Here is a 15,335-nt window from a genome sequence, read left to right as displayed (position 1 = left end):
CCAGCGCCAGATGGCAGAGGCGCTCAACGCCATAGCCCAGTCTCTGCAGGCCATGGCCCAGTCTCAGCAGGCCATGGCCCAGTCTATGCAGGCCATCGCTGAGGGCATCGGCGCCAGTGGCCATGTGCGAGCCGGCGTCTCACTGTCACAGACAGGGTTTGCCAACTCCCTGGGCTCCATGGCTGCAAACCTGCAGACCCCTGTCGATACCAGCACGGGCCTCCAGGACTGGCAGCGCCAGATGTCGGGGGGGCGTCGGCTGGCCAGTCCGTTCGCATCCCCCACCCATGTAGAGGCCTGGGGACCATCGGGCACCCCGAGGGAGGAGGAGGTGGTGTGGTCCGTCCCGGCTCCCTCTGTAGGGGAGGTCCCGGTACACCGCGACACCCCGGACTCCCCCTCTTCCGTCCCAGGTGCATCGGGTGGGCAACGGGCAGGACAGGCTGGCAGCTCGCCATTCCAGTCGCCCGGGCCGCAGCCTGGCCCATCTAGGCCAGGACGCCCCAGGAAACGGCCACCAAAGGGATCCAGTGTCAGAGGGCAGGAATCACAGGAGTCCACCTCCAGTTCTGCTGTACCGTCTGGGGAACCACGTAGACGTAGTCAAAGGGCCCGTAAGGCCAAACAATTAGACACTGAGTAAGTTGGCACGGGTGCAGGGCACAGATGAGTTTTAGGGGCTAGGGCACGTGCATGAACTCCTTTGGTTATTAAAGTCAATGTTACACCTACCGAAGCTGCCTTTGTGCTCTGTCCAAAGTGTGCGGGGGTGTCATGTACGTTGAGCGCAAGTGTGTGTGTGAGGGGTGGTCTTACCTTAGCCCCAGGTGAGTCTGCCCCCTTCCCCCTGGGCCGCCATCAACATCCCCCGGGCAGAGGACGGGACCGTGCGCTGCAGTGTCACAGCCGCATGCAGGGATGGTCCGGGTGGATGGTGGTACTGTGGCCATGGGTCAGACATAGTCCAACGATGTAGAGCCAGGAGCTCATCGCAGGGCGGGTTGTCATCATCCACCATGGCCTGCGATAGACACGCGTCCACCCGCAACTGTGTGAGCCCGGCCCGTTGTGCCGCAGGTGGATCGGCAATGGGGGGGGGGGGGGTGGTGTGCATGCGGGTGGGGTGGGTGGGGTTGGGGAGGGGGGGTGAGGGTGCTGGGTGGGTGGATGGGTGGGGGGTGTGGGTGGTCGGCTGTTACCATGGTGTGTGGTCTGTGGCCATACTACCCGATTCCCACGCCCATCTAGTCAGTGAAGCGGGCGTCTATCAGTCTGTCCCGTGCCCGCTGGGCCAGCCGGTAACGCTGGACAGCCACCCGCCTGTGTCTACCCCGTCTGCCCTGACCATTGCCCCCATCCCCCTCATCTGGGGAGGACTGGGCCTCTTCCTGCTGCTCCTCCACTCCGCCCTCCTCTGCCTGCGGCACATCGCCCCTCTGCTGGGCTATGTTGTGCAGGACGCAGCACACCACAATGATGCGGCCGACCCTATCTGACCGATACTGGAGGGCGCCCCCAGAGAGGTCCAGGCACCTGAAACGCATCTTCAGCACGCCAAAGCACCTCTCGATCACTCCCCTTGTCGCTACATGGGCATCATTGTAGCGGTTCTCCGCCTCATTGCGTGGCCTCCATATAGGCGTCATCAGCCACGATCGCAATGTGTAGCCCCTGTCGCCCAGCAACCAGCCCCTCAGCCGGGGATGGCGTCCCTCGTACATGCCGGGGATGGATGACCGCGACAACACGAATGAGTCGTGTACACTGCCTGGGTGACGGGCGCAGACGTGCAGGATCATCATGCGGTGGTCGCAGACCACCTGTACGTTCATCGAATAGGTCCCCTTCCTATTAGTGAACACGGCCCTGTTCTCTGCAGGTGGCCGCACGGCGACGTGCATCCCATCGATCGCGCCCTGGACCATGGGGAACCCGGCAACGGCAGAGAAGCCCACGGCCCGGGCATCTTGGCTGGCCCGGTCCACGGGGAAGCGGATGTAGCAGTGCGCCATGGCATATAGGGCATCTGTCACTGCCCGGATGCACCGATGCACCGATGTCTGCGATATGCCGGACAGGTCCCCACTCGGTGCCTGGAATGACCCCGTTGCATAAAAGTTCAGGGCCACCGTAACCTTGACGGACACGGGGAGAGGGTGTCCCCCGCCAGTGCCACGCGGTGACAGGTGTGCCAGCAGGTGGCAGATGTGTGCCACGGTTTCCCGGCTCATCCGGAGTCTCCTCCTGCATTCCCGGTCCGTGAGGTCCTGGTATGACTGCCGGGGCCGGTACACACGGGGCGCCCTCGGGTGCCTCCGTTGCCGTGGGGCCGCGACGTCCTCCTCCCCCTCCTCGTCCTGTCGGTCAGGTGTCCCTCCAGCCTGGGCGGCTGCCGCCTGCCCCTCTGCAGCAGCCTGCGCCGCCTCTCTGGCACGCTCCTCCTCCTCCTCCTCCTCCTCCTCCTCATCCAGGGCAACATAGACATGAGCGGCTGCCACCACGGCGGCCAGCATCGCTGGATGATCTGAAAACATGACGGCCTGGTGGGGGGGAGGGGAACGACGACATGTCATCATTGCCCATATCCCCTCCTCCCCCCAGCCAGGTGGCATGGACCGCATGGGTCCAACTGTTGGAGGCTGGCACCTGGCCAGGTGGACCAACTCACTTGCCCTCCCATCCCACTCCTCGGCACGGACCCCCCCCAACCTCCACCCCAGCACGGACCCCCCCCAACCCCCAACCTCCACCCCGGCACGGCACGGACCCCCCCCAACCTCCACCCCGGCACGGCACGGACCCCCCCCCAACCTCCACCCCAGCACGGACCCCCCCACCCAACCTCCACCCCAGCACGGACCCCTCCCCAACCCCCAACCTCCACCCCGGCACGGACCCCCTCCCGGCACTCCCCCGGAGCCCAGCCTACTCTAACCACCCCCCCCCCGCCGCACACACACACACACAACCCGAGACACACCTCTCCTCACGCAATCAGACTGCGGCCACGCCATTGCCTGCCCAGAGCCAACCCCCCAGGCCGTCACTCACCTCCACGCTGGTCGGCGTGAGTCTGGAGCACCGGGTCACGCCGATGAAAAGGAGGTTTGATTCACGTCAACGTGAACGGTCATCACGTCGACGGGACTTCGGCCCATCCGGAAGGGAGAATATCGGCAGGCCGAAAATCGGCTGCCTTGCGCAGACCCATGACATTCTCCGCGGCAGCAGCGCCATTAACGCCCCGCCGACTTTTCTCCCTTCGGAGACTTCGGCGGGGGCGGGGGCGGGATTCACGGCGGCCAACGGCCATTCTCCGACCCGCTGGGGGGGCGGAGAATGGCGCCCCAGGTTTTTACCCTAACTAATAAACAGCGCCATTTTGTATGCTCTCCATTCCTTTTCCGCATCTTCCATGGCCAGCGTTATCTCAATTGCTTGCTTAAAATTTATGTCGACACTGCAAACAATCTGTGTTAAATAGCACCATTGTTTATACCACAGACTAAACTATCCCATAACCTGTCATTTAGGGTTGCTTCAAAATCATTATACTCTTATAATTGCTTCAGTTCAACAATGTAAGTCATGATCGATTTGCCTGGGGCACTCACCCTTGAATTGAATTTGAACCTCTGGAATGTGGCTGATGGTTGAGGTTGCAATTGAACCTTCACTAACTCCATGACCTCACTAAATGATTTGGAGTCAGGAGTGCTTGGGATTGTAAGGCTGAGGTTATAGGCGTGACTTCCACAAATACTTCGAAGAATTGCTTTGTATTTCACCTCCTCCCCTATTTTGGTTGCTTGGAAATAATAATTGAGGCACTTGATGTATTGTGTCCAGTATCCATGGTGGAGTCAAATGGGTCTATTCACCCAAAGAGTGGAACTCCGGTGAGTTTGTATTTTCCTTTTTCTGTCAGACCAGGGGCAGTGTCAAGGAAATGTATCCTCATCGCCAGATTTAATGATACACCTTCAGAGATTTCATTCGCAAACAAAAAGAGATTAATTTACTGATCTTTAAGAGCAACAGCATGTTTTTAGCTACTTCTGGAATACCTCTGCATCATATGCAGAATATCATTTGCAAAGGTTTCTCTTCCTGCTCTTACATTGTTCTCTCAAATGTTATCCCAAGGATCTAGAGGGCTGGTTTAGCTCAGTGGGATATACAGCTGGTTTGTAATGCAGAACAAGGCCAGCAGCGTGCCAGAATGTGGCGACTAGGGACTTTTCACAGTATTTCATTGCAGTGTTAATGTAAGCCTACTTGTGATAATAAAAAGATTATCATTATTATTATCCTTGGCCCCTCCTGTTTCTCATCTGCAGGCTGACTCAGGGTGGCATCTTCCAAAGGCGCAGCATTAATTTTCACACCCATTCTGATGACACCCAGCTCCATCTCACCATTAATTCTCTCACTCCTCTACTGTTGCTAAGTTATCAGACTGCTTATCCATCATGATGAGCAAAAACACTCTCCAATTACATACAGGGAAGGCTGAAGCCATTGTCTTTGCCCCTGCTCTGGGTTCTATTCCCTCACTGTAGACTCCAGCCCCCGCCCTGATAATTGAGACTAAACCAGACTGAAATTCTGCCTCAGCTCTGTTGCTACTAAAGTCTCATTCATGCATTTTGTTATCTCTAGACCTGCTCATAGGGTATCAGTTGGCTCAGTTGACTAGTTAGTTAATGTGTTGTTGTAGAATTTCATGAATAACATGGGGTCAATTCCTGTGGTAACTGAGTTAGTTTCTGGGACACATCTTTCCATGTTGCCCAAGAGAGATATTAAGGTATAAGCCATGATGACATCCCCTGAAACAACAAAGGCACCACATGAAAAGAGAAAAGCTTGGTCATTCTGACACACTCCTGACTGGCTTCCCATATTCTACGCTTTGTAAACTTGAGGTCATCTCCACCGTACCTCTATCATCCCTGCGTTAGCTGACCTACATTGGATCCTGGTTAAGCAACACCTCAAATTCCCATCCTTTTCAAATATTTCCATTGCCAGCTCCCAACCCTGCCCCTCCCCAACCCCATGTCTTTAATCTCCTCCAGTCCCAGATCTCTGAAATGTCTACGTGTATTTGTAGCTTCTGGAGCATCCCTGAATTTAATCACTGTACCATTGGTGGCTGTGCTTTGAGCCTCAGTTTGGCAGATGGTGGAATTTGAATTCAATACAAATCTGGAATTAAGAGTCTAATAATGACCATGAAGTCATTGTCGATTGTTGTAAAAACCCATCCGGTTCACTAATTTCCTTTAATTTGCCATCCTTACCTGGTCTGGCCTAGTGTGACTCCAGATCCACACCAATGATCCTTAATTGCCCTCAGGGATGGGCAGTAAATGCTGGCCCAGCCAGTGATGGTCACATCCCATGAATGAATGAAAAAAAAAGCAGGACATTAATGTTGCATGCCTTCAAATGCTGAATGAGCAGCTAGCGAGTGAAATGGAATCTGTTCCTAAGTAATTGGACTGGATGGCTTCAGTCTTGCCAGCAAGCTGAAGCTAATCACACAGACAGTCAGGCAATACGTATGTTGATTGAATTCCTCTTTGGCTACAACAGAGTTTGAATTTTTTGACAATTGTGATTTGTTCATTTCAGCAGGTAGTTTGACGATATGTAAAGCTCTTTGAAGAAATAAGCTTGAGGTGTCTTGAGTTAACATGTAGGGACTTAGTTTTATTGTTAAAAACTCACTCAGATAAACACTTATTAAAATGTTAAAACAGCATCCCCTCTGAGGTCCAGGTTTGATCCCGACCCCGGGTCACCGTCCGTGTGGAGTTTGCACATTCTCCCCGTGTCTGCGTGGGTCTCACTCCCACAACCCAAAGATATGCAGGTGAGATGGATTGGCCACGCTAAATTGCCCCTTAATTGGAAGAAAAATTGGGTACTTTAAATTTATATTAAAAAATACAGCATCCCACATCCCGCAACATACACATAAATATACTCGCCGCATAACAGAGGAGAAGATGGAATTGATCAGAGCTAAAGTCCATAAAAATATATATATATACATGTTCTGATGTTTCTTTGAGTGGTCTTGAAGTTTCAGGTGTAGCGACCGATGTAAAAGTTCATTATTTTTCTGGAGACAGTCTCTCTTAAACTGTAATCCAACTTTTTCCAAAGTGGACGTTATGGTGCTTGAAGGTCCTTTCAATTAAAATTCTCAATCTCTGTGATATATTCCAAAATGTAAGAGATAGGGCCCCATCTTGGAAATAGCCGGGTGATAGATGATGTTACTGGTCCATTCTGCAGACTCCTTCTCTGATTTTGCAGCTTGTGTTTCCTTTTCCTACAGTCGGCAGTAAAGATGGCTTCTGTCAAGTTATTGGTTTTCAAGCTGCACTCTCATTCTCCCCTCTGGCAGTCAGGTTTTCTCTGACCTGTGGTTAGAAACTCGATAGATCAATAGTGCTCTTCAGCAGGTCAGACAATTAATTCCTTGTATCCTGTGGATGTGATAGCCAAAGATGATAGAATATTCATATTGTATAAGTATTGGGTTCCCAAGCACTGACAATAAGGAGCAGCTACTCTGCCCCTGATCAAGAGGAGAACTCCCCACGCTCCTGACCCATGTCCCTTTTTGTAGCCCCGTCATCGCGTGACCACTCGATCTACATCGATGTTGAGATGTAATAATGTGCATGAACAAAAACTGTGCACAAACCATTTTATAACATACAGATTGAACAGGCTATCAATGCGTAACTGTTTACATATGGTGAAATACAGATTAAGCTGATGCAGCTGGCACATAGCCCATCGCATCTCCTTTCTCCCTGCCTTTCGTTGTGTAAAGGTGAGATTTGATGGCCAGTTGCAGACTAGGTGGTAACATAGGCCTGGAACCTTGTGTTCGGTTTGATCAGACACCCTGAGTTTGTGATTACCCCGGTTGGTTGTGTTGTAGTTGTTCTCAGGTTGGGGCATTCCATCAGTATACTCAGTGGGTGCAGGACTCGCTGTGTAGGCCTCTAGAGGAGTCTGCATGTACACTGGTGTAGGGGGCTGGTGTTGTAGGCTGGATGACTGGAGTGCTGTGATATCTAATGGTGCTGGTTCTGATACCTGTCGGAGGTGACGGTGGTCATGTACGTAGTGGGCACCACCTGAGGCCACCATGTAACTTTTTGATTGCATGGCATGGCTATGTACTACCGTGAACTTGTCGTGACCAGGTGCAGACTGAATCTTGACCATTTGACCAGGTGTTAAAGGGCCGAATCTGTGGGCATTTCAATTATAGTGCGTTGTATTTCTAAATCAGTGTCCATGAGGTGATCATTCACATTGGCTTCAAGTTTGGGCTGCAGCAGAGGCTTAGGAGTTGTGACCCTGGTGCACCTAGAAAAGAGTCATTGTGCAAGCCCTGTCATGGCAGATTTCACAGGCTGAGGAGTGCAGTAAAGTAACATGTGCAATCCTGTGCACATTCCTCTATAAGATGCTTGGTTGAGAGAACTGCCCGTTCCGCCAGACCATTTGACTGTGGGTACAAAGGGCTGCTCGTGATATGCTCAAAGTCCCATGTGTGGGAGAAGTTTCAAAATTCCGTGCAGCCGAATTGGTGAGCATTCTCTGCCATGAGTCTTTGAGGGATGCCATGTGTGACAAAGTCTCTCTTGAGCTTATTGATGATTGCATCACTCACCATTATTTGGCAGGTGGTCAAGTTCAAACCACCTGGAATAGAATCAGCCAAGACTGAATGTTGTTTACCATTCCATTCAAAGGTGTCAGTTGCTGTGAATGACCATGGGAATCTGGGACCTCATGCAAGTACAGTGATTCTTGTAATTGGTGGATTTGAGCGCATTGCATGGTGCACATTTGGAAACATCTCTCTCCATGTCAGCGAACATGGAGAGCCAGTGCAGTGAATCCTTGGCTCTGTATCTGGTTGCTTCCAACCTGGGGTGTCTTTGATGAAGTTGTTGGGTGTAGTACTTCTGAAGAGAAGTTGGGATGATAAATTGCTGGCCACGCAGAATCAGTCCTTCCTGTGCGGTTAAGTCAACTCTGATGGTGAAGAATGTGCAGAGCTCATGGGGAAACTCCCTTGAGGACTCTGGCCAGCTCCTCTTGATGTTCTTTGTATGTGATGTCCACCTGTAAGGCATCTTTGATTTCCTGGATTCTACAAGAGGAAAGCACCTCGACTGTCATGAGGTCTGTGTCTTCCTCATGATCTTCCTGGTCTGTAGTGGGTAAGAAAGCTCTGGAGAGGGCTTCAACCAAGTACAGCTCCTTACCATGTTTGTGGATGATGCTGAGATGATGGTGTTGCAGGTTTAGCATTGCAGCGGTGCGGACGCTGTCTGGAGAGGCTTTTTAAAATCGTTATGAGTGGCTCATGAAAATTTGCAGAATGACCATATATGACGTCATTAAATTTCTGACAGATGAAGATTAAAACAAGAAGTTCCTTTTCAATCTGAGCATAACAAGTCTCAGTGTCAGTGAGGATCCTTGAAGAAAAGGCTATGGGTCTGCCTTCTGGATGCAGACTGTACCAAGCTGTGCTGGGTGGTGTCTGCTGATATAAGTACAAGTGCTCGAACAACAAAGTAGTGTAGCACCGGTGGGGTTGAAAGTGCCTGCTTGAGTCTATTGAAGACCGTTGTATGGTGTTCTTGCCATCACTATTTGAGATCCTGGTGCAAAGGTGACCTCACTATAACATGGAATAAACGTAGAAAGTTAATTTGTCATACCAAGAGAGTGCCGTAGCGCATACTTGCCCACAGGAATGGCCATCTGTCATATAACCATTGTCTTGTCTGGATCGGGCTTTACACTATCAGCTGTGAGTACATGAGCCACCTAAGGAAGCTGGTTGACCCTGAAGGGTTAATCTTCAGCTTTATGGTCCTGATTTGTCAAAGACGTGCATTGTGCTATTGCACAGTATGACCCCAAACCAGGATGTCACAGACAATGATCTTGCAGGATTGGCCTGCGGATAGTTGATTCATGCACCGCTGGAAGACGTCGCTGCCAGTGGAGATCCCATAGGATCCCATAGAAAATTACATCTGCGTACCAGAGACATGGGAGTGATAACTTTTGAAGGTTCTTCAACTAAAGAGATCTGCCAAAACCTGCGTTTGACATCCAGGATGCTGAAAACCTCAGCATTTGGCATGTCTGCTTTCAGCTGTTGCAGCTGTCTTCTGAGGGTGATGAGGTCAAAGCAGTGCCTTGTTCAAGTGAACTGACCGTGCCATCTCTCTTTACCGTGGCCAACATTGCTGAAACCCATTCTGTGGCCTTGTCCAGAGGAGTTATGATATCTAGGGGTGGCTTTGCACCCGCGGCCACCGTCAGCGACACAGCATAAAATCTAGCGAGAATCGGGAAACGGGATTCTAGCCGGTGAGATCTCATTTCCTGATTTTCCACGTCCCTCGTTGGTGACGTAACAACGTTCACACCCACAAAGGACGAGAGGCTCATTTTAATAGATTTACATACATTTAAATCTTATTACCGAACCCTCCCACCACATGATCCCCCTCGCTGAATAGTCAAACCACGACAATGTGATTATATGTCGGTGAGGTTTACCACGCATTTGGTTAAGCGAGATTCAGTCAAGGGGATCCCCTCAGGGGGGGTGCCATTTGAGATCCCCGATGCTGATGGTGGTGGTGGAGTATGAGAGCCCTAATGCTGATGGGGGGACGGGGGGGGGTGTGCTTTTGGGAGGTCCCATGTCTGTTGGGGGGGGGGGTTATTTTCAGTCGTGATTGAGGCCCGTTTTTAAAGTTTGTAATCCCTGTGGAGCTAGCCTCGCCGACTCTAACAGGCCCCACCCAGCCACAGTGATGACGTAAAACACGCCCCCTGATTTATTTTCAGAGAGGCTCAAAATCTGGACTAAAAACTGGGCTGTGCAGCTGGAGATTTACACGCCGGGTTTCAGTCAGAACCTGACACCCTGAAAAAACATGGGAAAATTCGGCCCCTAGTGTTGCCACCCAATGTATCTCGTTGACTACTTTCTGCTTCATGGCTATTGGTGCTCTTCCCGAAGCGCAAACTGTGGTGGTACTGGGTCATCTAGTCTCATGTGGTATAATGCTGGTAGCTGACAAGTAATGTCACCATTGAAGAGGTCTTTGTACTCTATCATTTCTGGAGCCTGGTGTTGTAAAGCACGCACCCCTGGACCAAGTTGAATGAACCCCAGTGTAATCCTGTCCCGCCGACCTAACAGTGGCCTTACGTTCTGATCAACTATATGAAACTTAAAACTGCCCTGCGTGCAATGGAGAGTGCTACACCTTCAGTGCGGATAGTTTGTCCGTCATTAGCCATGAGGTGCACCTGGGTGCTGGGATCCAGTGCTGCACAAGGATCTAGTTCTCATGGCATTCAGCTGGGCAATACATTACACTTTTCTCCTGTATAAATCTTTACCTTCAGTCTTGCGTTGCTGCAAATCATGTTGAGGGTGGTGAAACACTCACCCTTTGCTGCAATGGTGTCAACACTCTTGCAATAAATTGTTGGAGGCTTAGTCGTTTTGCTGCTTTAGCTGAGCTCCATTTTGTTCACCTTGCTGACACTCCTACCCTTGGGGGACTGACTGGCTGCAATATTGCTGATGGCCGAGGAAAGCAGCTGTGATTTCCATCTGCGGCATTTTGCGAAATGATATGGGCGGCACTGTGGCACAGTGATTAGCACTGGCACAGTGATTAGCATTGCCACCTCACAGCGCCAGGGACCTGGGTTCAATTCCAGCCTTGGGTGACTGACTCTGTGGAATTTGCATGTTCTCTCCGTGTCTGCGTGTGCTACCTCCGGGTGCTCCGGTTTCCTCTCACAGTCCAAAGATGTACAAGTTAGGTAGATTAGACATGCTAAATTGCCCCTTAGTCTCCAAAGATGTGCAGGTTAGGTGGGGTTACAGGGATAGGATGACGGAGTGGACCTAGGCAGGTTGCTCTTTTTGTAGGTCGGTGCTGACTTGATGAGCTGAATGGCCTCCTTCTGTATTGTAAGAATTCCATTTGCCACATTTATTGCAGCATTTACCATAAATAAAACATCAGAAAAACTATTCTGAGGTAATGGCCACTCCTGTTGGAGCAGGACATGCCCTGGCCCACGAAAACCACTGTTTCCCACCTAAAATCTCTGCTGCGTTTTTTTTGATTGCTCGTTTAATGTGCAGACGCTAATGGCTGTTTTTAATGTTAAATCTTTCTCTCCCAGCAGCTGTGAATGGACAAGGTCATTGTGGATCCCGCAGGCTATTCGATCCCTGACTAACCCATGAGCAATGATGCCAAATGCATATTTCTTTGCTAGGATTTTCAAGGTTGACATATAAAATTGTATTGATTCATCTGCTCTTTGGTTTATTGAATTAAACATATACCTTTCGAGTATTATATTTTTTACCAGAAGACAAATGTTCTCAAACATTTTTAGAATTATTTTGGGGTCCTCTTTCTCCTCCTCCATTTGAAAATAAACAACATGAACTTCTTGATGGTCTCAGGGCCTGTTTAGTAAGATGTACCTTTTTTGATTTGCCAGATAATGCAGCACCACAGTAAATATGCCACTCCTTCCCACATTTTTCCCAACTAACAGCAATGTTTTTGTCATAGGTGAGTGGGTTGATACGGCTAAGTCTTTGTGCAATACTGTCAACTCCTGACACCATGTCAAACACTGACAAGAACTTGTAACAAACAATATTTTATTCACTAATTGAGCAGCTACCCCATGCTTGTACTCTGCCCAGGCTCCGGGGATAACTCCCGCACTCCGGTGACCCAAGGCGGCGGGGCAGCACAGTAGTTAGCACTACTGCTTCACAGCGCCAGAGACCTTGGGTGACTGTGTGGATTTTGCACTTTCTCCCCGTATCTGCGTGGATTTCCTCCGGGTGCTCCGATTTCCTCCCACAGTCCAAAGATGTGCAGGTTAGATGGATTGATCATGCTAAATTTCCCCTTAGTGTCCAAAGATTAGGTGGGGTTATGGGGTGTGGCAGTGGGCCTGGTTTGGGTGCTCTTTCAGAGGGACGGCGAAGACTTGACTAGCCGAATGGTCTCCTCCTGCGCTGATTTTTGTAGCCTAGCCATCACATCATCATGTGACCACTGAGTCTACAAATGGCTCAGCCATTAGCTCCTTTAATGTTCCATTTTCTCCTTGTGTGACGTATGCAGGATCTTAGATATATTAGAGTATAAACATTTGGCAATTGAAGGGTTAAAAGCCTGGGTTAGAGTGTGTTTGACTGCAATGATCATGTTTTTGAAATAATCTCGTTTTGCCAGACCAGAAAGCGTTTAGATGCCAGAAATTGAGCAGAGTAGAAAGCCTAGGATTTGATGCACTGTTGTTTGACTGGGGGGCGGGGAAGTCCCTGGGGAGTTCATTTGTTTTCAGCTTGGGGTGATGTTGTCATTGCTAGGTGGAGATAAGCTCTTCAGACATTTTGAGAAAGCTCTTTAATTGAGTTCGGATCTGGCTACCCTTTAGGCCAGTGTTTTTCAAACTTTTTTGCCCGGGCCCCATTTTTGCCAACCAGCCATCCTTCAGGACTCACAGCGGCCGACCTTCGTGACCAATGCCAGCCAACCTTTGCGGCCCACACTGGCTGACCATTGCAACACACAATTTTTGCTTACCTTTAATGTGACAGATAAGCCTGCTTGGTCCTCATGATCGCAGTGGTTTTGTTATTCAATGTTACATTTCTGATAACGACTTCGCTGATGATTTAAGATCTCACTGGTTTGCCCTCGAATTCGCCATGTTTAGTCTTAAAATGTCTTTGACATTTTGAGGGTTTTAAACTTTCATTTTCCAGTGCTTCCCTGCATATAACCCTGCATGAATCCTGATTTGCAGTGGAACAATTAACAACCCATACTTCAAGTACTCGTCTTTATGCTGCTTTGTTCCTGTTTGCTGCTTCTTCTTCATGGGTTGTTCACCAGAGGTCCTGGAGTTCACACCAGCACTGCTGGCAGCTACAAAATGGAGGAATCTCTCGCTCGCCCAGAACATGTGACGTCAGCGTATGGGGCACATGATCTGCACCCTGCCGTCACTTCCTGTGGGAGGACTCTGTCGTTTGATGAAGAAGACAAGGCCTGGAGAGCGCTGACGTCAGAAGGAAGTGGTCCACCCCGCTAGGCTCCAGGCCTGCGCACTGCTTGATCCAGCACATATGGGCGGGATGGCCAGCAATCTCAAAAGTCCATCGTTGCCAGCATATTTAAAAGATGGTCGTGGCCGTTGGGCATTCCTCCTGCGATCAGGTACGCCGAGACCAACTGCCACGACCCTCCCGAAACCTGCCTGCGACCCACCCACAGGCCGCTACCCTGAGTTTAAAAAACCCTGCTTTTGGCCACAAGTAAAGTCTTTTGCTCTGAGAGTAGGATAGTTATAGAATATTAATAGTGTTTAAAGCAGTGCAGACTTGTCTGAGGGCAATGAAGAAGCTGAAATAAGCCACTTGAAACAGCTTTTTGAAGTCGTCCAAAGTCTGCAGGGGTTCTAACAGGAGCCAAATCTGTTCTGGAAAGCAAGTATCAGTCTGTGCCATTGAGATGTAGGATAGTTTGAGAGATTAGTTTTTTTCTTGTTGTTTAATTGGGAATAGAGATAGTAATTAATTGCAGTCGATTTCGGCGGCGTGAGAGCAGCTGGTTAGTCAATTTCAGCGGGAGCATTGCGGAAGGAGGTTGCTGGGAGGTAAGTCAACCTTTAAAAGCACTTCTCTTTGCAGGGGCAGGCCAGTCGATTTCGGCGGCGTGAGAGCAGCTGGTTAGTCAATTTCAGCGGGAGCATTGTGGAAGGAGGTTGCTGGGAGGTAAGTCAACCTTTAAAAGCACTTCTCTTTGCAGGGGCAGGCCAGTCGATTTCGGCGGCGTGAGAGCAGCTGGTTAGTCAATTTCAGCGGGAGCATTGCGGAAGGAGGTTGCTGGGAGGTAAGTCAACTTTTAAAAGCACTTCTCTTTGCAGGGGCAGGCCAGTCGATTTCGGCGGGAGAACAGCTGGTGAGTGGTGAGTCAGTTTCAGCAGGAGCTGAGAATTTTTCTTTTTTTTTAAATTAGTTTTTTAGGCGGGATCAGGAAGACGACCCGCGGACGTCTGGGAAGACCCTCACCAATAAATTCTGGTGGAGAGGAAACCCGAGACACTACACGTGCAGTGTCTCCCACCCGCCCTCCTCCTCTAACCTAATAATAAAACCCTTTGGTCTGAGGTAAGTACCATATTTTTATTATATTATTATTATTTTTTATAAAAATTTAATTTAGTTGTTGGTAGATCTTGGTAGAAAGTTAGAGGAATGGCAGGGAAGGGAGTGCAATGTTCCTCCTGCAGGATGTTTGAGGTGAGGGATGCAGTTCGTGTCCCTGCTGATTTTACCTGCAGGAAGTGCTGCCATCTCCAGCTCCTCCAAGACCGAGTTAGGGAACTGGAGCTGGAGTTGGAAGAACTTCGGATTATTCGGGAGGCAGAAGGGGTCATAGATAGCAGCTTCAGGGAATTAGTTACACCAAAGATTGGAGATAGGTGGGTAACTGTAAGAGGGACTGGGAAAAAACAGTCAGTGCAGGGATCCCCTGCGGTCGTTCCCCTGAGAAACAAGTATACCGCTTTGGATACTTGTGGGGGGGACGACTTACCAGGGGTAAGCCATGGAGTACGGGCCTCTGGCACGGAGTCTGTCCCTGTTGCTCAGAAGGGAAGGGGGGAGAGGAGCAGAGCATTAGTAATTGGGGACTCTATAGTCAGGGGCACAGATAGGAGATTTTGTGGGAGCGTGAGAGACTCACGTTTGGTATGTTGCCTCCCAGGTGCAAGGGTACGTGATGTCTCGGATCGTGTTTTCCGGGTCCTTAGGGGGGAGGGGGAGCAGCCCCAAGTCGTGGTCCACATTGGCACCAACGACATAGGTAGGAAAGGGGACAAGGATGTCAGGCAGGCTTTCCGGGAGCTAGGATGGAAGCTCAGAACTAGAACAAACAGAGTTGTTATCTCTGGGTTGTTGCCCGTGCCACGTGATAGTGAGATGAGGAATAGGGAGAGAGAGCATTTAAACACGTGGCTACAGGGATGGTGCAGGCGGGAGGGTTTCAGATTTTTGGATAACTGGGGCTCTTTCTGGGGAAGGTGGGACCTCTACAGACAGGATGGTCTACATCTGAACCTGAGGGGCACAAATATCCTGGGGGGGAGATTTGTTAGTGCTCTTTGGGGGGGTTTAAACTAATGCAGCAGGGGCATGGGAA

Source organism: Scyliorhinus torazame, chromosome 7 (genome assembly GCF_047496885.1).
Source record: "Scyliorhinus torazame isolate Kashiwa2021f chromosome 7, sScyTor2.1, whole genome shotgun sequence".
Taxonomy (NCBI): domain Eukaryota; kingdom Metazoa; phylum Chordata; class Chondrichthyes; order Carcharhiniformes; family Scyliorhinidae; genus Scyliorhinus; species Scyliorhinus torazame.
This window is presented reverse-complemented; position numbering follows the sequence as displayed.